General features: G+C 37.2%; 1 non-coding gene across 1 annotated transcript; it reads left to right on the top strand.

Moving 5' to 3' along the window:
- Nucleotides 1–2,926: 2,926 nt before the first annotated feature.
- On the top strand, nucleotides 2,927–3,034 carry LOC112774632 (small nucleolar RNA R71). The gene has a single exon (XR_003189108.1). It is a non-coding gene; the product is annotated as a small nucleolar RNA R71 (small nucleolar RNA).
- The last annotated feature ends 22,141 nt before the right edge of the window (nucleotides 3,035–25,175 follow it).

The raw sequence follows: 25,175 nt of genomic DNA, 5'->3' as shown, positions 1-25,175 counted from the left end.
TTGAACCAGTTTCAAAGATGAATTCGAAACCATGTACTTCTTGTTCTTTTGTAATTAAAACAGTTTTCATTTAAGAGAGGTGATGGATTCATGGGACATTCATAACTTTAAGGCGTAGACACTTGGACACTAATGATCATATAGTAAAGACACAAACATAAATAAAACATAAAGCTTGGAAACCGAAAACAGAAAACAAATAGACAAGGAGATTAAGGAATGAGTCCACCTTGGTGAGGGTGGCGTCTTCCTCTTCTTGAAGGACCAATGGTGCTTTTGAGCTCCTCTATGTCTCTTCCTTGTCTTTGTTGCTCCTCCCTCATAGTTCTTTGGTCTTCTCTAATTTCATGGAGGATGATGGAATGCTCTTGGTGCTCCATCCTTAGTTGTCCCATGTTGGAGCTTAATTCTCCTACGGAGGTGTTGATTTGTTCCCAATAGTTTTGTGGAGGAAAGTGCATCCCTTGAGGCATTAGTGGTTATGGAAAAACAAAAAAAAAGCAATGCTTTTTCCACACCAAACTTAAAATGTTTGCTCGTCCTCGAGCAAAAGAAGAAAGAAAGGATGAGAAGAAGAAGAGATGGAGAAGATGGGGGTGTGTGAATGGTTCGGCCAGGGGGGTTTAGGTGGTAATGATGTGTGAAAAGGAAAGAGTGATGGTTTGAATTTGAGTGGGTGGGTGTAGGTGGGTTGTATGATGGTTTTGGAGGAGTAATGGAGGTGATTGGTGAAGGGTATTTGTGGAAGAGAGTTATGAAAAGGTGTGAAGAGGGGAGAAGAAGTGGTGGGGATCTAGTGGGGCCAAGGACTTAACATCCCTGCTCCAATTAGGTGTGTAAAATGCCCTTGCTGTGCAATCCTGGCGTTTAACGCCAGATTGCTGCCTGTTTCTGGCGTTAAACGCCACTTCCATGCTCTGTTCTGGCGTTTAACGCCAGGTAGATGCTTGTTTCTGGTGTTAAACGCCAGCTTGGTACCTATTTCTGGCGTTAAACGCCAGACAGATGCTTATTTCTGGCGTTTAAACGCCAGACTGCTCTCCTCTAGGGTGTGCTATTTTCAATGCTGTTTTTCATTCTATTTTTGATTTTTCAGTAGTTTTTGTGACTCCACATGATCATCAACCTAAAAAATAAAGTAATAATAAAATAGGTATAATTAAATAACATTGGGTTGCCTCCCAACAAGCGCTTCTTTAATGTCAATAGCTTGACAGTGAGCTCTCATGGAGCCTCACAGATAATCAGAGCAAGGTTGGAACCTCCCAACACCAAACTTAGAGTTTGAATGTGGGGTTTCAACACCAAACTTAGAGTTTGGTTGTGGCCTCCCAACACCAAACTTAGAGTTTGACTGTGGGGGCTTTGGTTGACTCTGCAGTGAGAGAAGCTTTTCATGCTTCCTCTCCATGGTTACAGAAGGAGATCCTTGAGTTTCAAACACAAGGTTGTCCTCATTCAGTTTGAGGACCAACTCTCCTCTGTCCACATCAATCACAGCTCTTGTTGTGGCTAGGAAGGGTCTTCCAAGGATGATGGATTCATCCTCTTCCTTCCTAGTGTCTAGGATTATGAAATCAGCAGGGATGTAAAGGCCTTCAACCTTTACTAACACGTCCTCTACTTGTCCATAAGCCTGTTTTCTTGAGTTGTCTGCCATCTCTAATGAGATTCTAGCAGCTTGCACCTCAAAGATCCCAAGTTTCTCCATTACAGAGAGTGGCATTAAGTTTATTCCTGACCCCAGGTCACACAGAGCCTTCTCAAAGGTCATGGTGCCTATGGTACATGGTATTAAGAATTTGCCAGGATCCTATTTCTTTTGAGACAATTTCTGCCTATCCAATGCATTTAGTTCATTGGTGAGCAAGGGAGATTCATCTTCCCAAGTCTCATTACCAAATAATTTGGCATTCAGCTTCATGATTGCACCAAGGTACTTAGCAACTTGCTCTTCAGTAATTTCTTCATCCTCTTCAGAGGAAGAATACTCATCAGAGCTCATGAAGGGCAGAAGGAGGTTCAATGGAATCTCTATGGTCTCTAATTGAGCCTCAGATTCCTTTGGTTCCTCAAAGGGAAACTCCTTATTGGTCACTGGACGTCCCAGAAGGTCTTCCTCAGTAGGATTCACGTCCTCCTCCTCCTCTCTGGGTTCGGCCATGATGGTTAAATCAATGGCCTTGCACTCTCTTTTTGGATTCTCTTCTGTATTGCTTGGGAGAGTACTAGGAGGGGTTTCAGTGACTCTTTTACTCAGCTGGCCCACTTGTGCCTCCAAATTTCTAATGGAGTACCTTGTTTCATTCATGAAACTTAAAGTGGCCTTAGATAGATCAGAGACTATATTTGCTAAGCTAGATGGATTCTGCTCAGAATTCTCTGTCTGTTGCTGAGTGGATGATGGAAAAGGCTTGCTATTGCTAAACCTGTTTCTTCCACCATTATTAAAGCCTTGTTGAGACTTTTGTTGATCCATCCATGAGAAATTTGCATGATTTTTCCATGAGGGATTATAGGTGTTTCCATAGGGTTCACCCATGTAATTTACCTCTGCTATTGTAGGGTTCTCAGGATCATAAGCTTCTTCTTCAGAAGATGCCTCTTTAGTACTGTTGGATGATTTCTTCAATCCATTCAGACTCTAAGAGATCATATTGACTTGCTGAGTCAATATTTTATTCTGAGCCAATATGGCATTCAGAGTATCAATTTCAAGAACTTCCTTCCTTTGAGGCGTCCCATTATTCACAAGATTCCTTTCAGAAGTGTACATGAACTGGTTATTTGCAACCATGTCAATGAGTTCTTGAGCTTCTGCAGGCGTTTTCTTTAGGTGAATGGATCCACCTACAGAATGGTCCAATGACATCTTTGATAATTCAGACAGACCATCATAGAATATATCCAGGATGGTCCATTCTGAAAGCATGTCAGAAGGACACTTTTTGGTCAGTTCCTTGTATCTCTCCCAAGCTTCATAGAGGGATTCACCTTCCTTCTGTCTGAAGGTTTGAACATCCACTCTAAGCTTGCTAAGCTTTTGAGGAGGAAAGAACTTGGCTAAGAAAGCCATGACCAGCTTATCCCAAGAGTTCAGGCTGTCTTTAGGTTGAGAGTCCAACCATATTCTAACTCTGTCTCTTACAGCAAATAGGAAAAGCATAAGCCTGTAGACCTTGGGATCAATCCCATTGGTCTTAACAGTATCACAGATCTGCAAGAATTCAGTTAAGAACTGAAAGGGATCTTCGGATGGAAGTCCGTAAAACTTGCAATTCTGTTGCATCAGAGAAACTAGTTGAGGTTTCAGCTCAAAATTGTTTGCTCCAATGGCAGGGATTGAGATGCTTCTTCCATGTAAATTGGAATTAGGTGCAGTAAAGTCACCAAGCATCTTCCTTGCATTGTTATTATTTTCGGCCATGCCTCCTTCTTTTTCGAAAATTTCTGTCAGATTTTCTCTAGAGAGTTATGCTTTAGCTTCCCTTAGCTTCCTCTTCAGAGTCCTTTTCAGGTTCAGGGTCAGCTTCAACAAGAATGTTCTTATCCTTGTTCCTGCTCATATGAAAAAGAAGAAAACAGAAAAGAAGAGGAATCCTCTATGTCACAATATAGAGATTCCTTATGTAAGTATAAGAAGAGAATAGAAGAAGAGAAATTCGAACACCAAGAGGAAGAGAGGGTTTGAATTTTGAGATGAAGAAAAGTGTTAGTAAATAAATAAATAATTAGAAGGAGATGAGAGAAAAAAATTTTCGAAAATAATTGAAAAGAAAAGAAAAATATTTTTATTTTTAATTTAAAATTATAATTAAAATTCGAAAATTAAAAAAAAAGAAAAATGAAATTAAATTAAAAGTTAAAACAATTAGTTAATTAAAAAGGAATTTTGAAAAAAAAAAAGGAAGGTGATTTTCGAAAATTGAAGAGAGGAAATTAGTTAGGTAGTTTTGAAAAAGATAAGAACCAAACAAAAAGATAAGATTGATTGAAAAAGATTTGAAACTTAATTTTTGAAAAGATAAGAAGTTAGAAAAGAAGTTAGAAAGGATTTTGAAATTGATTTTGAAAAAGATGTGATTGAAATTTATTTTGAAAAAGATTTGAAAAAGAAATTTAAAAAGATTTGATTTTGAAAATTAAAGTTGATTACTTGACTAATAAGAAACAAAAATATATGATTTAAAATTTAAAGATTGAACCTTTCTTATTAGGCAAGTAACAAACTTAATATTTTTTGAATCAATCACATTAATTGTTAGTAGAGATTTTGAAATTATGAAACAAAATAAGAAAAAGATTTTGAAACTAAATTTTGAAATTTTCGAAAATATTAAGAAGAAAATTGAAAAAGAATTGATTTTTGAAAAAGATTTGAAAAAGATAGAATTTTTAAATTGAAAATTTGATTTGACTCATAAGAAACAACTAGATTTTAAAAATTTTTGAAAAAGTCAACTCAAATTTTCTAAAATTTATGAGAGAAAAAGGGAAAGATATTTTTTTATTTTTTGAATTTTTAATGAAAAGAAAGAGAAAAACAACCAAAAGACTCAAGACATAAAAATTATGAATCAAAACACACAATGCATGCAAGAACACTATGAATGTCAAGATAAACACCAAGAACACTTTGAATGTCAAGATGAACACCAAGAAATTATTTTTGAAAATTTTTAAGAAAAGAAAAACATGCAAGACACCAAACTTAGAAATTTTCAATGTTGAGACATTAATAATTCCAAAATGCATATGAGAAACAAGAAAAGATGCACAATAAGAAAATGCAAAGATCAAACAAAGCAATTCATCAAGAACAACTTGAAGATCATGAAGAACATATGCATGAGTTTTCGAAAAATGCACAAATTTTAAAAACATGCAATTGACACCAAACCTAAAATTTGACTCAGGACTCAAACAAGAAACACAAAAAATATTTTTGATTTTATGATTTTATTAATTTTTTTAAAATTTTTTGAAAATTATTTTGAAAAAGAAAAATAAGGATTTCAAATTTTTTAATAGGAATTCCAGGAATCTTGCAGTGTTAGTCTAAAGCTCCAGTCCAGGAATTAGACATGGCTTACTAGCCAGCCAAACTTTCAGTGAAAGCTCCGGTCCAAAACACTAGACATGGCCAATGGCCAGCCAAGCTTCAGCATACAAATCAGGCATACAACAGCTGATACTTCATCCAACTTCATTATATACTGATAGGTGGAAGCCCAAATCCAAATGAATTAGACATGGCTTTAAGCCAGCCAGGCTTCAACATGCTTCATGAAACTCTAGAATTATTTCTTAAAAATTTTGAATAAAAATATATTTTTGAAAATATTTATTTTTAAAAATTTTTTGAAATTTTTTCGAAAATAAAAAATAATAACAACAAAAACTTAAAATTAAAATAAAATTACCTAATCTGAGCAACAAGATGAACCGTCAGTTGTCCAAACTCGAACAATCCCCGACAACGGCGCCAAAAACTTGGTGTGCGAAATCGTGATCGTTCCTTCCTTGGTAACGGTGCTAAAAACTCAATACGCACGTTCATAATCTTAGTTCTTTATCACAACTTCGCACAACTAACCAGCAAGTGCACTGGGTCATCTAAGTAATAAACCTTACGTGAGTAAGGGTCGATCCCACGGAGATTGTCGGCCTGAAGCAAGCTATGGTCACCTTGTAAATCTCAGTCAGGCAGATTCAAAAGGTTATAGAGTTTTAATAATTAAAACTTAAATAAAACATAAACTAGGATAGAGATACTTATGTAATTCATTGGTGAGAATTTTAGATAGGCGTATAGAGATGCCTTCGTTCCTCTAAACCTCTGCGTTCCTGCTGTCTTCATCCAATCATTCCTACTCCCTTCCATGCCAAGCTTTATGTAGGGCATCACCGTTGTCAATGGCTACATCCCATCCTCTCTGTGAAAATGGTCCAATGCGCTGTCACTGCATGGCTAATCATCTGTCGGTTCTCGATCATACTGGAATAGGATTTACTATCCTTTTGCGTCTGTCACTACGCCCAGCACTCGCGAGTTTGAAGCTCGTCACAGCCATCCCTTCCTAGATCCTACCCGGAATACCACAGACAAGGTTTAGACTTTCCGGATCTCAAGAATTGCCATCCATGGGTTCTAACTTATACCACGAAGACTCTAATATCTCGGACTCGGTCCTCTGTATTAGATATCTAAGAGATACTCATTCTAGCTTGTTTGCATGTAGAATAGAAGTGTTTGTCAGACACGCGTTCATAAGTGAGAATGATGATGAGCGTCACATAATCATCACATTCATCATGTTCTTGGGTGCGAATGGATATCTTAGAGAAGGAATAAGCTTGAATTGAATAGAAAAATAATAGTACTTTGCATTAATTCATGAGAACAGCAGAGCTCCACACCTTAATCTATGGTGTGTAGAAACTCTACCGTTGAAAATACATAAGTGATGAAGGTTCAGGCATGGCCGAATGGCCAGCCCCCAAACCTGAACTAAAGATGAAACTCAAGATGTAAATACAATAGTAAAAAGTCCTATTTATACAAAACTAGTTACTAGGGTTTACAGAGATAAGTAAATGATGCAGAAATCTACTTTTGGGGCCCACTTGGTGTGTGCTTGGGCTGAGCATTGAGCTTTACACGTGTAGAGGCTCCTCTCGGAGTTGAACGCCAGTTTGTAACCTGTTTCTGGCGTTTCACTCCACTTTGCAACCTGTTTCTGGCATTTAACTCCAGAATGCAGCATGCAACTGGAGTTGAACGCCAGTTTGCATCATCTAAACTTGGGCAAAGTATGAATTATTATATATTGCTGGAAAGCCCTGGATGTCTACTTTCCAACGCAATTGAGAGCGCACCATTTGGAGTTCTGTAGCTCAAGAAATTCCACTTTGAGTGCAGGAAGGTCAGAATCCAATAGCGTCTGCAGTCCTTCTTCAACCTCTGAATCTGATTTTTGCTCAAGTCCCTCAATTTCAGCCAGAAAATACCTGAAATCACAGGAAAACACGCAAACTCATAGTAAAGTCTAGAATGTGATTTTTAATTAAAAACTAATAAAAATATACTAAAAACTAACTAAATCATACTGAAAACTATGTAAAAACAATGCCAAAAAGCGTATAAATTATCCGCTCATCAGTGGTGCGGCGGTCGGAGTGGTAGTTAGGGGTGGTGGTGTTTGGGTGGGGAGCAGAGAGGGAGCAGAGGGGGGGTTGGGGGGAAGAGAATGGTGACGCGGGGGGGGGGGGGGGAATAGGGTGTCGCGTGGTTGGCGTTAGTGATTTTGCATCCACGCGAACGCGTGGGGCACGTGATCGCGTGGCTATGGTGAAATGGGATTGACACGGTCGCGTGATTTACGCGATCGAGCGGGTTGGGTACAAGATGGATGACGCGGACGCGTAAGGCACGCGACCGCGTCGCTGTAAATTGTGCTAAACGCACAATTCCAGCGTCGTTTCAGTGCAACTCTCTGTCTCCATTAGGGTGCCATGCTATCCACGCGACGCGGACGCGTCACTCACGCTTTCGTGTGGGATAGGCGTTCTGCAAGTGACGCGTTCGCGTCAGGGACGCGAACGAGTGAGCCGTTTTGTGCTAAACGCACGCCAGCCGCACGATTCCAGCCCAGATTTCTGGGCGTTGGATTTTTACGCCGATTTCCAGATCACGCGCGCAAACGCGTGGGAGGAGTTTTTCGCGACTGACGCAAACGCGTTAGCAACGCGGTCGCGTCGCGCGCTTTTTTTTATGCAATTATGCAATTATGCAGTATGTAATGCTAATGAATAATATTCAGGTTCAATGAAAATAATATAATATAAAAAACAAACAACACGAAATAAAATTGAAAAAGAAACAACCATACCATGGTGGGTTGTCTCCCTCCTAGCACTTTTAGTTAAAGTCCTTAAGTTGGACATTGGATGAGCTTCCTATTATGGTGGCTTATGCTTAAATTCATCCAGAAAAATCTACCAATGTTTGGAATGCCAACGGCCTCCGGGGTCCCAAACTAGGCATGTAAAGTTTTTGAGCAGCTTCAAACAGATTCTCTGGCTCCCGGGGTGACGAATGTCAGAATATTTTCCAAGATCCCAAACTTTGCTTTTAAATCCACCTTTGGCTTGATCTATATTCTTCCATCCGGGCGGTTTAGAAATTGTGTTCTCACCAAGATGACCAAACGCCTCTTGAGACCCATTCAATTGAACTTGATACCAATCCTTGCACTTCGAATAAAAGCACGGAACCTTATTGAACCTTGTACATCAGCTCTGAGTATGAGCCATTTCCCTCTTACTCTTAAAGCCGCAGAGAGCTCTAAGCTGACCATCTGTTTCAAGAAAACCATATTCAAGTGGAAAGGTAAAGATAAAGGTTATGGATTGTACCCACTTGAAGCTTGTATTAGGTGGTAATGGCCTTGGGACAGGTGTTTCCAGTGGTTCTGTAATTTCTACTCCCTTGTATTCTTCTGTGAATTCCTCTACTTCTTTGCAAAATTTTTCAACTACAACTGCATCCTGATCAAAGTCTTCTATGTCTTCCTCGTCACTCAAGTCATAGTTGGAGGTTGAGAGAAATCTACCTCGACATCATCTTCGTATTCACTTGGATAAGATTCTTCAGGCTCAAGGAGTTCAGTTGCGGATGTGAGTTCGTGATTAGGAGAGCTTGATTCATGATCATCACTGCCTATGGAATCAACTTCTTGGTCTGTTCTGTCCAATTTTTCACAAGGTATATGCTTTGGAGGTTGTGCACTGTCCTCTTTGGCATCAATTTCGAACTTCTCAGCAGAACCCTTTATAGCTCTCGATTCCCATGGAGGTTCAGCATCTCCTAAATCTTCAACCACTTCTTCCTCTACAACTATCATGGCTTCCTCCACTTGTTCCAATACAAAGCCATGCTCCTCATTTTCCACCGGAGTTTCTATTGTTTCCTTCATGCTACGCTCTTCTTTTGATTCTCCACATGCAGCCATGGGAGTATTTTGAGCGCTCAGATGTCGGGAAGCTATTATATTTACTACCTCAGTTAAGGCAGTAGTGAGTTCCAATACGCCCCTTTGCATCCTCGCTTGCCCTTGAAGAAGAACACGAAGTTTGTCATTCATTGGAGGTTGGGGTGGGTATGAGGGTTCATTGGTTGGGGAAGAGGGTTCAAAATAAGAATGTGGTGGTTCTTGGGAGTAATTGGATTGGAATTGTGGTGGATAAGGGTCATATGGTGGTGAATGGTGAAAAGGAGCTTGTGAGTGTAGTGGTTCAAAGCTACATTGAGAGGATGGTCTATAAGCACAGGAATGAGGCTTGTTGGTAATTACATGGGGTCCACCATATCTATCAGCTTGGTATGCATTGTAGAGTGGTCCTTGCCCATGATATCTTGGAGGGTGTTGTTGCCTAAAGGGTTGATCAGATCCTCTTGGCTCCATCCATCTTTGACTGCTTAGACCTTGATGCATTTTCCTGTTATAGCTTCCACTCATTTCAACAAATTTAGAACCAAACTCAAAGCGAGAGGGGTGAGAATTCATAGTAGCTAATAGAAATAAAAGGGAAAAACAAAAACAAATAAACAAATAAAAGAAAAATATTTACAATAACCAATAATAAGGCACACGTTTGCAGTTCCCAGGCAACGGCGCCATTTTGACGATCGGTTTTTCTATCGGTAAAGAAATATAAAAATATGATCGCATTGTAAGTATAGCTTCTAATCCAACAGAAAATCCTTTCGTACAAACGTTTTGGTTGTCACAAGTAACAAACCCCTTTAAAATTGATAACCGAAGTATTTAAACATCGGGTCGTCTTCTCAAGGAATTGCAGGGAGGTGTTCTTATTATTGGTTATGAGTTTTGTAAATTGAGGGTTTTGAAAGTAAGGAACAAGTAATTTAAATGACAAGTAAAATAAATAAATAACTGTAAAATAAACTCTTGGCAAGGTATGAAAATTCGGAAGTCCTATCCTAGTTACTCCTATGAGAATTGAAGTTAATCCCACTTAGTTAACCTTTACGAAAGCAAGGGAAAGTCAAGTGAACTAATTAGTTAGATTCTCAAGTCCTAGCCAACTCCTAAGGAAAGACTAGAGTTAGTGGAATTCCAGTCAATTAGCCGACATAACAATCAATCACGATAAGTTGATAACTCAAGAGCCTCCAGTTAATCAATTAAAGCCAAGAATATAAAAAAGCTAAATAAGAATCATAAATCTGAAATACCTCAATTGCATTAATAAGAGAAAATCAATCTAAACATAGAGAGTTCATAAGCCAATTTGGCAACATAAGTAATTAAATGAGAGCATTAAAGTATCTGAAAGTAAAAGAGAAATATAAAGTAAAAGAAATATTGAACCTGATGAAGAGTTGAAATCCTAAATCCTTTAAGAGGAATCCTAATCCTAAAACCTAAGAGAGAGGAGAGAACCTCTCTCTCTCTAAAAACTACATCTAAATTGTGATTTGTGAATAATAATCTACCTCCTCATGAATGGATACATTCTCCCACTTTATAACCTCTAATATGTGCTTTCCGTACTTGGATCTGGGCCAAAAAGGGTTTCAGAAATCGCTGGGAGCATTTTCTACAGTTTTTGGTGCGTAACGTCTGTCACGCGTCCGCGTGGGTCACGCGGTCGCATCATGTGGGAGTTTTCCTTATCATGCGTTCGCTTCGGTCACGCGTACGCGTCATCTGCGTTTTGCTCAAGGCGCGCGTCCGCGGTAGTCACGCGTTCGCGTCACTGCCTTTTCGCGCTAGGCACGCGGCTACGTCGTCCATGCGTTCGCGTCGCTGCCAGTTTCTTCAAAAACTCCATTTTGTGATTTTCTTCCATTTTTGTATGTTTCCTTTCCATCCTTTAAATCATTCCTGCCTTAGGAGATCTGAAAATACTCAACACACAAATCACAGTATCAAATGGTAATAAAAGGTAATTAAAATAATTATTTTTAAAGCATAGGAAACATATTTTTCACATATATCACATAATAAGGAAGGGAAAGTAAAACCATGCAATTTCACATGAATAAGTGGGTGAAGCGTTGAATAAATGAAGAACGAAACTCTCGCGCGATCTAGAATTTTCACAATAAATTCGCGTTGTAAGTATAGCTTCTAGACCGACAAGAATTCCTTTCTTACAAACGTTTTGGTTGTTACAAGTAACAAACCCCTTAAAATTGATAACCGAGTATTTAAACTTCGGGTCGTCTTCTCAAGGAATTGCAGGGAAGTATGTTCTTATTATTGGTTATGAGTCTTGTAAATTGGGGGTTTTGAAAGTAAGAAACAAGTATGTTAAATAATAAGAAAAATAAAATAGTAATAATAAAATAAACTCTTGGCAAGGTATTAGAACTGGAAGTCCTATCCTAGTTATCCTTATCAATTGTGATGAGAATTGGATTTTTCTCCCACTTTGTTAACCTCTAACTATGAAGGTAAGTTAAGTTGAGGAATTAATTTTGATTCCTCAGGTCCTAGTCTTTCCTTGGGAAAGGCTAGAGTTATTGGAACTCGAATTAATTCTTGAAGAATTCCAATGTTCAATCAACAATGAGTTTGATAACTCAAAAGTCTCCAATGACTCACCCAAAGCCAAAAGGGAAAATTCTAAATTAAATTAAAAGCATTCATAAATCTGAAACATATCAAATTACGTCTAAACATAAATTCAAATCTAACATGGGAAGGTTTATAAGCTAAATTAAAATGATAAATATCAATTAAAGCAATAAAATAAAAGTAGAAACATAAATTAAAGGAACATTGAACCTGTGATGAAGAAGAAATAATCCTAAATCCTAAAACTAAAATCCTAAGAGAGAGGAGAGAACCTCTCTCTCTAAAAACTACATCTAAGACTAAAAATTATGAATTATGAGCTTGTCATTATGAATGAATGGATTCTCCCACTTTATAGCCTCTAACCTATGTTTTCTGGGCCGAAAACTGGGTCGAAAACAGCCCAGAAATCGCCCCCAGCGTATTCTGGTACGTACAGGTTGCGGGAAAGTGACACGGAAGCGTCGTCCATGCGTTCGCGTCACCTGGCGTCGGTGCAGCTATGGCAAATTATATATCGTTGTGAAGCCCCAGTTGTTAGCTTTTCAAAGCAACTGGAACCATCTCATTTGGACCTCTGTAGCTCAAGTTATGACCGTTTGAGTGCGAAGAGGTCAGGTTGGACAACTTAGCAATTTCTTCAACTTCTTGTATTCCTTCCACTTTTGCATGCTTTCTTCCCATCCTCTGAGTCATTCTTGCCCTATAAGCTCTGAAATCACTTAGCACACATATCAAGGCATCTAATGGTAATAAGAGAGGATTAATATTAGCAAATTAAGACCATAGAAAACATGTTTTCAATCATAGCACAAAATCAGGAAGGAAAATGTAAAACCATGCAAATAGTATGAATAAGTGGGTAAGGACTTGATAAAAACCACTCAAATGAGCACAAGATAAACCATAAAATAGTGGTTTATCAACCTCCCCACACTTAAACATTAGCATGTCCTCATGCTAAGCTCAAGAGAAGTTATAAAAGAGTGAAGAGAAATGGTAGAATGTATGAAATGCAACCTATCTATATGAATGCAACTACATGCAAAATGTTTCTACCTACTTGGTTAAAAGTAAATCAAATTCTCCAAGAATATACATAAACCAGATTTCACTAATTCAAATCATACAATAAAGACAAGTATAACTTGTAAGAAGACAGCCCATGAAAGAAGGGAACATAGAATCAAGCATTGAACCCTCACTGGTAGTGTATATCACTCTAACTCTCAAGTGTCTAGGGTCAATCACTCTAGTCTTCTCTAGTCATGCTTTCTAAAACTTTGTTCTTCATCTAACCAATCAACAATTATTTAATGCATCAATGCAAACATCATGGGGTCTTTTTCAAGGTTGTAATGGGGCTAAGGTAAGGGTAAAGGTATATATATGGCCAAGTGAGCTATAAATTGAATCTTTGACTAACCAAGCTCTCACCTAACATACATACTCTATATAACTCTAGAATCACGCCTAGCTACCCATAATTTTCCCACTTTTGCATATCATACTTATGTATCAACTTTTCTTTAATTTTATCACATATGCATTGATTTTTCATTAACTTAACATTAGGGTAATTTTGTCCCCTTATTTACTTACTTATTTATTGAATATTTTTGGAATTTTTATTTTTATTTTTTTTTAATTTTAATTTTTATTATTTTTATTTTTTTATTTATTTTTATTTTTTTTAGAAAAATAAACATAACTTATCAATGCATATGGATTTTTAATTTTTCTGGTCTCACATGAGTAGGTACCCAAATTCTCAATATTTTATCAAAGTAAAAACATAACACATTCCCTTATTAACCCATGTTCCCACAGTTTCCCCACACTTAATTGTTACACAATCCCTATCTTAAGATAACCAAAGATTCAATTGGGATATTTAATTGTTTTTCTACTTAAGGCTAGTGATGTGGTAAAATATAGAATAAATGGGGGTTTACAAGGCTCAAAGTGGCTGACAAGGATGATTTAAAAGGTAGGCTTATTTGGGATAAGTGAGCTAAACAAGTAATGGCCTCAATCATATGCAAGCATGTAAATACACTAAATATTGGACATATAGAATGGAACAAAGCAAAGATTGCAATCATAGAGAAGAAAACACACAAGAATAAAAATTTATGGTTAAATAATGTGACCATATAAATAAGCTCAAAATCTCACAGGTTGTGTGTTCTTAGCTTTTTAAACTATGTTCCAAATACAACTTCAAACAAGTTTTAATAAAAAAGTTTTTAATTTAAATTAGTGAAATACTATAAAAATTTCTTGAAAAAGAAAATTTTACTTCAACCAAGTGGTAACTAAATGCATAAAATCAAACAAACATGCAATTAAATATGCAAATGCAGCAATTAACAAAGAAAATAAAATATTGGTTTTGAGAAGAAAATACTAACCCATGGAGATCGGTATCGACCTCCCCACACTTAAAGATTGCACCGTCCTCGGTGCATGCTAAGATGTACAAGTGGACGGGTTGTTCCAACTGACGCTTTTCTCCAAAGATTGTGCAGATGGACTTGTCTGTCTCCCCATGTAAACGTCTTCCGGTTCCCTTCCGGGTGGCCATCCTAAAAGAAAAAGAGAAGAAAAGAAACCCAGAAGTAAAGATAAGAAAATAAATGAAGTATGGGTGGGTTAATGCCAATTGATAAGGGTCTCATTTACATGGAAGCTTCAACATGTACGTGAGAAAACAATAGAAGCACATGGTATACCAATGGTGCAGAATTTGCAACAATGGGGAAGAGAGTGGGGAAGGAGAGATAATATAAATTCATGTCAATGCAAAAGTAATACAGATATAAAAGATTGGCATTGATTTAAATAATATTACCCAATCAGAATAAAACAAGTCACTAAGCACCCAAAATAATTCAAGAGAAGATGCAACAGTTAAATAAGAAAATTTTAACACCAAAGGAAAAATAATGAATTTAGAAAAGAAAATAAAAATATACACAAAATTAAGATTCAATGAATGAAATATGCAAATAAATTAAGTAAAATGAAAGATAAAAAGAATGGGAAGGGAAAGAAGGGAAGAAGAAGTAAGTAAGAAAGGAGGGAGGAAAAATTAGGATTGGGGAAGAAAAGATAAGATTTTTGGCAGATTAGGTTAAGCTGTGCGGCACAAGCGACGCGGACGTGTGGGGTACGCGTTCGCACGGATGGCGCTTAGAGGAGTCGACGCGGTCACGTTGGTCACTCGGATGCGTGACTCGTTTTGTGCTACTGGCGCGAGGGCAGCCTCGCGCTCGCACAACTCTCTGTTCAAAACTTAGTATTGCCAAAATTCAGGATGACGCGGTCGCGTGATCGACGCGATCGCGTGAGTGGCCATTATAGGGGTATGACGCAAACGCTTGAGCCATGCGTCCGCGTGGTAAGGCTTGTGCGTTCAGCACCAGTCCAGCACCACTCTAGCACAACTTTCGGTCGTGCACCCTTTGCTACGTCAATTTCCAGGTCACGCGTCCGCGTGGGTGACGCAGACGCGTGGGAGGCATTATTCCCATGTGACGTTGACGCGTCAGCGACGCGGTTGCATGGGGTGATTTGTTTGCCAAAGGCAGCCTCCAGCCACGCTCCCGCATGACTCTCTGTTCGATTGCTTTTTCTTCCTGAGGCACATACGACGCGGACGCGTCGGCGACGCTGTCGCGTCGCGTGCTCTCCCTCTCTCTTTTTTTTATGCATGAAAAATGTAGAATGCAATGCTAATATGAATGGTATGCAAAACTCCAAGTTTAATACAATAAAATAAAATAAAACTCGAAAACAAATAAAACTAAATAAAAATGAAAAAGGAACGATCATACCATGGTAGGTTGTCTCCCACCTAGCACTTTTAGTTAAAGTCCTTAAGTTGAACATTTGGTGAGCTTCCTGTTATGGTGGCTTGTGCTTGAATTCATCCAAAAAGCTCCACCAATGTTTGGAATGCCAACAGCCTCCGGGATCCCAAACTAGGCGCAGAAAGCCTTTAAGTAGGTTAAAGCAAGTGACAAGGCCCCAAGAGTGTTGATTGCCAGAATGAATTCCGGGGTCCCAAATCTTGCTTTTGCACCCGTCTTCTTGTTGATCATTATGATTCCATCCGAGTGGTACGCAGTCTAAATTCTCACTGAGACATCCAAACAGCTTCCTAGACCCATTCAATTGAGCTCTACACCAACCTTTGCGTTTAAACTTAAAGCTTCCAACCATAATGAACCTTGCAGGACAATTCTTACCACTGACCATCTTCCTCTTACTCTTAATGCCACAAAGAGCTCTAAGTTGACCATCCGTCTCCAGTAGCCCATATTCAAGTGAAAAGGTAAAGGTCAAGGGTAGAAATTTTACCCACTTGAACGTTATGTTGGATGGTAATGGCCTTGGGAGAGGTGTTTCTAATGAACTTGCAAGCTCCACTCCCTTGTGCTCTTCTCTGACAACTTCCACCTCCTTGTAAGCTTCTTCAATTTCAACCTCTTTCTCTTGGTAGCTTTCTTCCAATTCAATCTCCTCTTCACTGCTTTCCAAGGGTATGGGAGGTTGTGCTTCTTCTTCTTGAGTCTCCATCTCTTGATCGACCTCTTCTAAGTCCTTAACCATGACATGCCTTGGAGGTTGTACAACCTCCTCAACATCAAATGCAACCGTCTTGGAAGGAGGCTCTTTTTCTTGACTTTCCCATGGAGGTTCAGCATCTCGCAAGTCTTCAACCACTTTTCCTTTTTAAGAATTGCTGCTTTGTCCAGTAGTTTTAATATAAAATCGTACTCATCCTTGATGATTTTCTTTCCATGACAACTCCTTTCAACTATTCTTTCATCTTCAAGGGTCTCTCCTATCTCCACATTTTGGGCCTCCTCTTGCTCTAAGACAAAGTCAGACTCCTCCTTGATGTCTTCCTTCACTAATTCTTCAACTACTCCTTCGACTTCAAGAGTCTTTACTACCTTCACCTTTAGGGCCTCCTCTAGCTCCTTATGAAGTATGGATTTGCGAAGATGATCCCTTCTCTCTTGTTCTATGTCAATAGCATCATTGGGATCATGTTGCTCTTGGATTGATGGATGTGGGTGCTCTTCCATGGATGGTGGTGATGGGATGGAGAGATCATTCTGTGGTTGAAAAGGAAGTGCACTAGAGCTTGAGGGTTGATTGTTGAAGGTATTTGGTGGTCCGATTTGGGCGACGAGAGCTTGTATAGTAGAGTTTAGATCGGTAAGTACTTTCTCCAAGGAGGTTTGGGGTGGATAGGAGGGTTCATTTGTTGGGAGAAAGGGTTCATGGTAGGAAGGTGGTTCATCTTGATAATGATAAGGAGATGGTGTATATTGAGGTGGTAGTTCATGAGAGTAGTTATGTTGGAATGGGGGTGGTTCTGTGTATGGTTCATTTGGCTCATAAGGTGGTTGGTATGGTGAATACGGGTTAGGGTCATGTGGAGGTGAATGGTGGAAAGGGGCTTGTGAGTATGGTGGTCCAAAGTTATGTTGAGGAGAGGGTTCATAGGCATATGGTGGTAATTGTTGATAATCAAAATAGCGCTCACCATAGCCATTGCCTTGATATACATCACAGAACGGTTGTTGATAGTCCATTGGAGGTGGTTGTTGCCATGAGGGTTGATCAAATCCTTGTGGCTCCTCCCATCCTTGATTATTCCAGCCTTGATGTCTGTTCTCATTGTAATTTTCTCTTCCCACAACATAATTGTAACCAGACTCATAGCCAAAGGGGTGAGAGTTTATAGTAACAAATAAAAATTAAAAACAAAAATAAAAACAAATTTAAATTAAAAGGTTATTGAAATTTAAATTTTGAATTTGAAAATTAAATTTTGAATTTTGAATTTTTAAATTTTGAATTTTGACTTTTTTTTTGAATTTTAAATTTTGAAATTTAAATTTTGAATTTTGAAATTTAAATATTGAAATTTGAAATAAGATAAGATAAGATAAAAATTTTAAAATAAAAATTTGAAATTTTTTTTATGCAAATTTCGAAAATTCAATTAAAATAAAGAGAAAAGATATTTTTTAATTTAATGAGGAAAGAGAAATATAATAAAATGACACCAAACTTAAAATTTTTAGATCAAAACGAAGAAAACAACTAAGAACAACTTGAAGGTCAAGATGAACACGAAGAACAATTTTTGAAAAAAAATTTTAATAACTAAAAAAAAAACCAGTAACCTCTTAATTTATGAAAAAGTAAAAATAAAAACAAAAATAAAAACAAATAAACAACCAAAAAGCAAATATTTACAATAACCAATAATAAGGCACACGTTTCCAAATCCCCGACAACGGCGCCATTTTGAAGAACGAAACTCTCGCGCGATCTAGAATTTTCACAATAAATTCGTGTTGTAAGTATAGCTTCTAGACTGACAAGAATTCCTTTCTTACAAACGTTTTGGTTGTCACAAGTAACAAACCCCTTAAAATTGATAACCGAGTATTTAAACCTCGGGTCGTCTTCTCAAGGAATTGCAGCGAAGTATGTTCTTATTATTGGTTATGAGTCTTGTAAATTGGGGGTTTTGAAAGTAAGAAACAAGTATGTTAAATGATAAGAAAAATAAAATAGTAATAATAAAATAAACTCTTGGCAAGGTATTAGAACTGAAAGTCCTATCCTAGTTATCCTTATCAATTGTGATGAGAATTGAATTTTTCTCCCACTTTGTTATCCTCTAACTATGAAGATAAGTTAAGTTGAGGAATTAATTTTGATTCCTCAGGTCCTAGTCTTTCCTTGGGAAAGGCTAGAGTTATTGGAACTCGAATTAATTCTTGAAGAATTCCAATGCTCAATAAAAAATGAGTTTGATAACTCAAGAGTCTCCAATGACTCACCCAAAGCCAAAAGGGAAAATTCTAAATTAAATTAAAAGCATTCATAAATCTGAAACACATCAAATTATGTCTAAACATAAATTCAAATGTAACATGGGAAGGTTTATAAGCTAAATTGAAAAGATAAATATCAATTAAAGCAATAAAATAAAAGTAGAAACATAAATTAAAGGAACATTGAATCTATGATGAAGAAGAAATAATCCTAAATCCTAAAACTAAAATCCAAAGAGAGAGGAGAGAACCTCACTCTCTAAAAACTACATCTAAAACTTAAAATTATGAATTATGAGCTTGTCATTATGAATAAATGGATTCTCCCACTTTATAGTCTCTAATATGTGTTTTCTGAGCCGAAAACTGGGTCAAAAACAGGTCAGAAATCGCCCCCAGTGTATTCTGGTATGTACAGGTCGCGGGAAAGTGACGCGGAAGTGTCGTCCATGCGTTTGCGTGGATTGCGTTTCTGCCAGGTCACGCGTCCGCGTGATCCATGCGTTTGAGTCACCTGGCGTCGGGGCAGCTATGGCAAATTATATATCGTTGCGAAGCCCGGAACGTTAGCTTTCCAACTCAACTGGAACCATCTCATTTGGACCTCTGCAGCTCAAGTTATGACCGTTTGAGTACGAAGAGGTTAGGCTGGACAGCTTAGCAATTTCTTCAACTTCTTGTATTCCTTCCACTTTTGCATGCTTTCTTCCCATCCTCTGAGCCATTCTTGCCCTATAAGCTCTGAAATCACTTAGCACACATATCAAGGCATCTAATGGTAATAAGAGAGGATTAATATTAGCAAATTAAGACCATAGAAAACATGTTTTCAATCATAGCACAAAATCAGGAAGGAAAATGTAAAACCATGCAAATAGTATGAATAAGTGGGTAAGAACTTGATAAAAACTACTCAAATGAGCACAAGATAAACCATAAAATAGTGGTTTATCAATAAATCACTTAAATTGAGCACAAAATATATCATGAAATATGGATTTATCACCTACCAACTACCTTTTGAACCATATGAGCTATACATGGAACCACCATTCCAACATCCATACTCCCAAGAACCACCTCAATACACACCACCATACCCTTACCAAGAAGAACCACCTCCCTATTATGAACCCTTTCTCCAAGACAATGAACTCTCTTACCCACTCCAATCCCCATTGAATGAAATCCTTAGCCTTATACTTCAAGGGCAAGGAGAAATGCAAAGGGAGACACTAGAATTTGTGGCTACTTTGACCAAGGTAGTAAGCATTTTAACCTCCCAATGCTTGAGCACTCAAAGCACTCCCATGGTCACATGTGGAGAATTAATTGAAAAGCATAGCATGAAGGGGAGATCGGAAACTCCGGTGAAAAATGAGGGATGTTATTTTGTATTAGAGTAATTGAAGGAGCCTATGATCATTGAAGAAGAGGAAGAAGTGGTTGAAGACTTAGGAGATGCGGAACCTCCGTGGGAAGCTTAAATCATAGAAAATCTCTCCAAGACGATTGAATTTGATGTTGAGGAGGAGAGTGCACAACCTCCAAAACAATTTTTGAATAAAGACTTGGAGGGCATGAAGCAAGAATTGAGTTCCCTTGGTGATGAAGATTATGCATCAAACCTACTTGGTGGTGAATCCTTTGAACTTGAAGAACCTTCTCCCAATGAGATGGAAAGCAATGTGGAGGTAGATTTCTCTCAACCTCCCCTTTATGATTTGAGTGATGGAGAAGAGTTAGATGAAATTGATGAAAAAAGGATTTAAAGTGAAGCAGTTTGTGAGGAGGTGGAAGTAGACAAGGAAGACCACAAGGGAGTAGAGCTTGCAAGGACATTAGAGATACCTCTCCCCAAGCCATCACCATCCATCCTTTCATTCAAGTGGGTAAATTCCTTATACTTAAGCTTTATTATTCCCCTTGAATATGGTTTGCTTAAGATGGATGGTCAACTTAGAAATATTTGTGGCTTTAAGAGCAAGAGGGAGATGGTTAATGATTGGCATTACAAGGGTTGGTATAGAGCTAGATTGCTTGGGTCTAGGAGAATGTTTGGTCGCTCACATGAGAATTCTAAAGTCATGCCACTCGGATGGACTAATAATAGTCAACTTCAAGACGGGTGTGAAAATAAAGTGTGGGATCCCGGATCGCACAAGGAGAATCAAATTTGGGAGCCCCAAGCTTATGAAGAACCCCATCAAGACTTAGCTCAATCCATGATAAATCTTGGGGCAAAATGGAGAACCAAACATTGGTGGATGTTCAAAGATAGTTTCAAGCACAAGCCACCTTGAAGAGGAGCTCCCCATAAGTCCAACTTAAGGACTATAAACAAAAGTGCTAGGTGGGAGACACCCCACCATGGTAAAATATTTCCTTTTTTTCTCTTTTGTACATATTGATAGATTAGTTTAAATTCATGTTTTGATTGATTTGTTGAGTTTAATTGGTAGTTTAGTGTGTTAAATAAGGTTTTATGGTGTTTTGGTAGCTGTTTAGAGGTTTAGAATGCTTGAATTGGTGCAAAAACAGTAAAATTTTGAAAAACAAAGCACCATCCACGCGTACGCACACTGCACGCGTACGCGTGCATTAAGAATTTTTTCCCTTCCACGCAGACGCGCCATATATGCGTACGCGTGGATTGCAAGATTTCACCTCCCAGCCATTTTCCCGAGAGTTGCGCCTACACTGCGCCAGCACTATGCCTGGGGCACAAACGAACTCACGCACACGGGCACCTGGCGTGTACGCGTCACTCTAGAAATAAGCCATCGACGCGGATGCGCCATGTACGCGTATGCGTCGCATCCATTGCACCATCATCCGCGTGCGCGCGCCATGCACTTATACGCGCGGATGTTCTTCCTTCACTATACTTCTTTTCTTCTCCTCTTTCTATTTCTTTCCTTTCCCTTTCATCATCCCTTCTCCTACCGCTCATCCAACACTTCCGACACCATTGATAACCATTTCTTTCTTTTAATTCTCCTAAGGCTTCGGCCAAGAAAAAAATAATTATATAATAATAATAATAATATGGTAATAATAATAATTATAACAATGATAATATAATAATAGTAATAACAATAATAATAACAATAATAATAATAATTATAAAAATTAATTTAAATTTTATCTATCAAAATAGTTTTTAATATATAATTCAAGCTAATAGAATAAATCATAATTAAATTAAACTTCAATAATTATAAAATTTTATTGAATTATTTTTAGTAAAATAATTTTTTTAAAAATAAAATCTCAATAAATATAATGACTAATAAAACTACTATATTTCACACATTTATCTTGTAACATTTATTAAAATGTTAGTAATTATAATAAAATTAAATATTAAGTAACATTTTTAATAAAATATTAGTAAATGGGTTTAATTTTTATAAAAACTTTACAAAAACTATTACCTATTCCTAATTTCATAAATAAAATAATTCTTACTACTCTGAAATTGAATCCACCATCACTCTCAGTCTCACTCTCAGTGCTATGAATTTTTCAATCTCGCTCTACCTTCTCAATCTCTAAGTTTTCTGAATCTCTCGATCTTGTTCTGCTTCCTCAATTTTTGGTTTTGCCTCTTCTCGATCTCTCGCTCTGCCTCGTTGATCTCATGCATGATTCAATCACAGACTCAATCTCATTCCAGTAAGGTAAGATTTGAAATCATAGGTGATTCTCTTCAAATTCCTAGGGTTTGATTTTCATAGTTGTTGCTGATTCTTCAAATCTCTTCAAATCGGAAGAGTCTGAGTTTAGTAAAAATGAACTAATTCTCTCTTTAAATCTGTAGAAGTTTTAATCCAATTAGCTTTGTGAGAGTTGAATAGCTAATTGATCTTAATAAATTTGTTGACTCGTGATCTAGCAGGTCAAATCAAAGGAGATGTTTAATTTGAGGAGGTAGGAACCCTAAAATTGATTGCGATGGGGCGAGGAAAGATTGCGATTCGAAGGATCGACAATTCAACGAGCCGGCAAGTAACATTTTTGAAGAGAAGGAATGGATTGCTGAAGAAAGCTAAAGAATTATCCATTCTCTCTGATGCTAAAGTTGGATTGATTGTAAAAAAAAATACTTTTGTTTGTTCATCATAAGAATCATTAACTTCAATTATATAATAAATGAGTCACAACATAGGAAAATGATTGCCTATAATTTTGTTCACTCCAAATGAAAATGAATATGGTATGATAATTTCATATCTCAGTGTGTATTCATCTATTAACATGATAACTAAGTTGTGAAACCATTGCAGAAAAGAGTAAGGAACTTACAACTTGCCAGGGTGAAGTCAAGGCCTTAAGGGCAACTGAAGCTCTGAAGGATAAGGCCATAGAAGAGGTACTTTTAATGCTTAGTTTATTTATTTATTTATGCTTACACTATCAGTAGATTGAAACTTAATTTTTCTCCAATTCCAGCTGAGAAATGAAGTTAGTAAACTGGATCAAAAACTTAGAACAACCGAGAATCATCTTAAGGACATGGTACATTGATATAGTAATAGTATAGATTGTAACATAGATAGAAGCATGTCAAAAAATGCTAAGTTCTAAAATCCATTTACTTCAAAATCTGTTCATGTGAATCTAGAAATAAAAAAACTGACAGAAGAAAAGAAAGATGCCTTGGCTGCGCAATATGCAGCAGAAGCAGCTCTTAGAAGGGTACATTTAGATCAGAAGGATGATGATTATATTCCATTTGGGAGTGTGATCACTCCTCTTGAGGATGAGATCAAGTTGTATAAAAATGAGGTATGATTATATTGAAAAGTAGGAGAATTATATAAAATAATAGTCCTAACACCCATCTTTGCTTCAGATTAAAGCACTGCAAGAAGATAAGAAGGCATTGGTACAATATATTTATTTATTTAAAGATCATCTTGTTCATACTTTCTTTTAGTCGTGTTCACACAAATGATTCTAAAAACATATTGTTTATTAGATCATTAATACAAATTTTCCTTTTTTTTATTATATATTTTTAAGAGAGAAAATTTTGTTATTGCATTTTAAATAAAGTCAATATATATAGATATACCTAACAGCACTTCTGATTCTGAGGCTCTACCAGGAAGTGGTGGTTCTAATGCTAACAATCAATGGCGTAGTTTCTTCAAGCTTCTCAAGAAAGGCTCACAAATGCCATTTTAACCATTTCACCTTCTTAAAAAGAATGTTCCTAAGTTAACTAGAAGGAAGAGTAAGAGGGTTAGATAGGATCTCATTCCTTCTTTTTTTGACTCTAAGTTTGCTAACTTCAAATCTTCATGGAAGAATTTCACTCTCTCTGAACTCTAGGCTGCAACTGATGACTTCAGCCATGGTATGATTTTGTTAGTTTATTACATTTTTATAGCCAGAAATGGTAGTTTACTCGTTAAATCAAAAATGATTGTTGTTATTGGAAGATAATGTAATTGGGGAGGGAGGGTATGCAGAGGTATACTTAGGAAAATTGGAAGATGGAACCTTTGTTGCCATAAAGAAGCTGACAAGAGGGAACCAAGAAGAAATGACTGCAGATTTTTTATCTGAGCTTGGAATCATATACTGCATTTTATCTTTTCTTAGTAAATTTTGTCTCTCTTAGACATCGCACAAGTGAGTCGCTGCTATTTCAAAAGTTTCTGAAAGCGTTTCCTTGACATCATAAATTAATCTTGTTTTCCTTTTCATCAGTAAGGTCTTATAATTTGATGTCTTCCAGTGCATTGAGCAAGGTACTTCATTAGGATCAAATGAATATGTTGCGCAAGTTGGTGCAGAATAGTTGTAATTATCCAATTCATTGAAAGTCACTAGCAACAAGTTAATGGTTCAGGTAATGATGTTTAATTTGTTCTTAATCCAAACTTGGACCTTGCAAACAAATAGCATTTGTTGGGTTTTATAATAAAAGATTGAGATTAAATATATTTTGAAAACTGATAAAGCCGCTAGCTGAAGCAGGCTACCCTGCAGCTGCATCTAACTCATTTTGATCCTCGGGTTAACTAGAAAAGGCCATAGGGGATCTTAAGGGGCTTATCACTTAAATTGCTAGTGTTGATCATTTTTCATGTCAACTTAAACATTGTTAATGTGGAGTGCCATTGTAAATGTTGATCATCGGGTTAAGAAGACGAGACCATTGTAAATGTGGAGTGCCACTATGCTCAAGCAGAAATTGGTAATTGCATTTTTAGTCTTGGTGATTGTGCAATTACAAAAGTAAGTGCATAGAGTTGAAGACATACAATCTTTATCGTATTAAAATTTATTGTGACTTTTAATTGAACTGTGTAACATCTTTTTTTTTTCTACTTGGCATATTTGCATCCTTTTTAAGCTTAACGGTGTTTGTTGCGCCTCCATGTCCTGTTCTTGTTTCCCTCTATTGCTGATTTGCTTTTGAGGTGCTATAAATGGCAATTCCATAACGGAAGCTCAACAAATTGTAGGAGAATCTACACAGATTATAAGGGGAATCCTGATAAAAATCCGTTATTCATCAACACAAGAAGTAACAGTCTTCCTCTTGTCAGTTTTCTCTCTATCTTTCAAATATTCATTTCAATTTCTATGCTTTGTTCCGCTAGAAATAAGTTTACTTCACGGCACAGTCACAATCTGATGAGCTTTATAGTTTGCCTTTTTCTTTCTTACTCATGCTAAA

This window comes from Arachis hypogaea, chromosome 18, assembly GCF_003086295.3.
Source record: "Arachis hypogaea cultivar Tifrunner chromosome 18, arahy.Tifrunner.gnm2.J5K5, whole genome shotgun sequence".
In the NCBI taxonomy this organism is placed as follows: Eukaryota; Viridiplantae; Streptophyta; class Magnoliopsida; order Fabales; family Fabaceae; genus Arachis; species Arachis hypogaea.
Note: the sequence above shows the minus strand (reverse complement) of the source record. Positions and strands in the feature narration are given on the sequence as shown.